Consider the following 2,975-nt stretch of genomic DNA (forward strand, 5'->3'; position numbering starts at 1 on the left):
GGGGAGCAGCAGTGCTACTCCGAGCTCTTTGCGCGCTGCGCCGGCGCCGAGGGCGGGGGACCTGGGTCAGGGCCCCAAGAGGCCGCCAGGGTCGCCCCCGGCACGGCGACTGCCGGCGGCCTGTACGGTGGCCGACCTTTTTCGGGCGTCGCAGCTGCCCGCTGAGACGCTGCACCAGATCACAGAACTTGTGTGGTGCAAAGCGGATTGGTTATTTTGGTCCAACACAATTTTACATTGCTCTGAAATTAATTGCTGCAGCACAGTCTGGCCTCCCTGTTCGGTTAGAGAGTATTAAATGTGAATTGCCTCTGCCTCGCTTTATGATGTCCATGAATGATGGTGAGATACGATTTGGAAACCCGGCTGAGCTGAATGGAGCTAAGGTTCAGATACCATATTTAACTACGGAAAAAAATTCCTTCAAAAGAATGGACGATGAGGATAAACAGGAAACACAGTCTCCTACAATGTCACCCCTCGCCTCCCCAGCCTTCTTCCCCACCTCATTACCAGAGGGTGCCCTTGAGCCATGGCTACAGCAAACTGCGAGTGGCACAGAACAGATGCATCCAACTCCTTATGAAGCTCGACAGCCCCTTGTCCAGACTGAGGGACCCTCATCAGGGGGCACAGGACCCAAGCCTCTTGGGCACCAGGGGTCCCTCATCCGGTCCCTTTCAGTGGAAAGAGAACTGCAGGATAACAGCAGCGGTTACCCTGATGAGCCCTGGAGGATAACAGCAGAACAGCGCGAATACTATGTCAATCAGTTCCTGTCCCTGCAGCCAGACCCCAGCTCCTTCATTTCAGGTTCTGTGGCCAAGAACTTCTTCACCAAATCAAAGCTTTCCATTCCAGAACTCTCTTATATATGGGAGCTTAGTGATGCTGACTGCGATGGAGCCCTAACTCTGCCTAAATTCAGTGTTGTGTTTCATCTCATTGTGCCTCAGAAGAATGGCTACCCACTGCCTGAGAACCTGCCTCCCACTCTGCAGCCAGAGTACCTGCAAGCAGCTTTTCCTAAGCCCAAGTGGGAGTGTCCATTATTTAATTCTTATTCTGAGACGTTGCCGGCAAACCAACAACCCCGTGACTTGAATGGATAGAGAAGACATCTGTTAAAGACATGGCTGACTTTCCTGTCCCTACTCAAGATGTGACTGGTGATGACAAACAAGTTTTGAAAAGTACTACCAATGAAGCCTTACCAAAGGATGTGTCTGAGGATCCAGCAACTCCCAAGGATTCCAACAATCTCAAAGCAAGACCAAGATCCAGATCTTACTCTAGCACCTCCATAGAAGAGGCCATGAAAAGGGGTGAGGACCCTCCCACCCCACCACCGTGGCCACAGAAAACCCATTCCAGAGCTGCCTACTTGGATCTGAATAAAGTCTTCCAGCCCAATGTGCCAGCTACTAAGTCAGGATTGTTACCCCCTCCACCTGCGCTCCCTCCGAGACCTTGTCCATCTCAGTCTGAACAAGTGTCCGAGGCTGAGATACTCCCACAGCTGAACAGAGCCCCTTCGCAGGCTGCAGAAGGGAGTCCAGCTAAGAAGGACACACCATATTCTCAGCCCCCATCCAAGCCCATTCGTAGGAAATTCAGATCTGAACATCAAACTGCAGAAAACCATGAACCTTCTACCACTGTAAGCGGGCCGGCTTCTATAGCAACCATGAAGCTGCATCCAACGGTCCAAAAGCAATCTTCCAAACAGAAGAAGGCCATTCAAACTGCTATCCGCAAAAATAAAGAGGCGAATGCAGTGCTGGCCCGGTTGAATAGCGAACTCCAGCAGCAGCTCAAGGAGGTTCATCAAGAACGGATTGCATTAGAAAACCAACTGGAACAACTTCCTCCAGTCACCGTGTTGTGACACCCATGGTTCAAGTGACAGTAAATGACCTCATCTGCCAAGATCTTTCTCATTTGAATGTTTGAACCCCACTACTTGTCATAGATATTTGACTGTGTCACAAGCTGTGAGCAGCAGAATATTATCCATATGACCTTTTCCCTTGTAATTCACGTGTACATTTTACTGTGGTGGAAAATACGTCAACTAATTATCACACTTGAAATTGTAATTATCAGTAGAATCTCTCCATTCTTAAGCACTTCCTCAAGGTGTTAGATGCTGCTCCTTACCAAAAATCAGTCTTCTAGCAAATAAAAATAATTGAGCATTATTTATTTAAGGAATTTATGATTTGTACAAAACCTTATAACCAAGTACCTTCAGGATGTTGTTTTATTTTTGTATGAATATCACATACAGTAGGTTAGTTTCCTGAATAATTAGGATTCCAACTGGATAGTCTTTGGCATGACGATAATAAAAACAAAAGCTGAAATAAAATGAAAGCATCAGATTTAGACTGGCACCGTGCCCTCCACCACTATATGCCAAAAATTGCTTCTCTAGTGCCATTTTGATATTATATCTAGCTATAAATAGTACATGACTATTGTTTTCTATTGAATGTCAAAGACTTATTGGGTCTTTACACTTCTGTAAAGTGGAGGTTTGGGCAGTGAGCTACTTAACTTGGCCAGCCTAGGCCATCAACCCAGATAACTCTGTCCTTTCATGTAAATTTTTGGGCAAAAGCAATCTACTTTAACTGCCTCACCCAATCAAATTAAATAAATAGTTGCTAGATCTCTACTTTTATCCTGCATGGGAGAACATATATGTAATGCATGAGTTTGGAAACTACCCATCAAATATGAAAGGCCAGGCTCAATGCTGGTGGCCCAAGAGGCTAAGGCGCCAGCCACATACACCTAAGGTGGCGGGTTCGAATCCAGCCCGGGCCCACCAAACAACAATGATGGCTGCAACCAAAAAATACCCAGGCATTGTGGCGGGCGCCTGTGGTCCCAGCTACTTGGGAGGCTGAGGCAGGAGACTCGCTTGAGCCCAGGAGTTGGAGGTTGCTGTGAGCTGTGATGCCATGACA

At 47.4% G+C, this 2,975-nt stretch overlaps 1 pseudogene; it reads left to right on the forward strand.

Moving 5' to 3' along the window:
• The first annotated feature begins 308 nt into the window (after positions 1-308).
• On the forward strand, positions 309-1,888 carry LOC100946504 (annotated as a pseudogene).
• The last annotated feature ends 1,087 nt before the right edge of the window (positions 1,889-2,975 follow it).

This window comes from Otolemur garnettii, unplaced genomic scaffold (assembly GCF_000181295.1).
Source record: "Otolemur garnettii isolate 467f Iridium unplaced genomic scaffold, OtoGar3 scaffold00031, whole genome shotgun sequence".
NCBI classification, from domain to species: domain Eukaryota; kingdom Metazoa; phylum Chordata; class Mammalia; order Primates; family Galagidae; genus Otolemur; species Otolemur garnettii.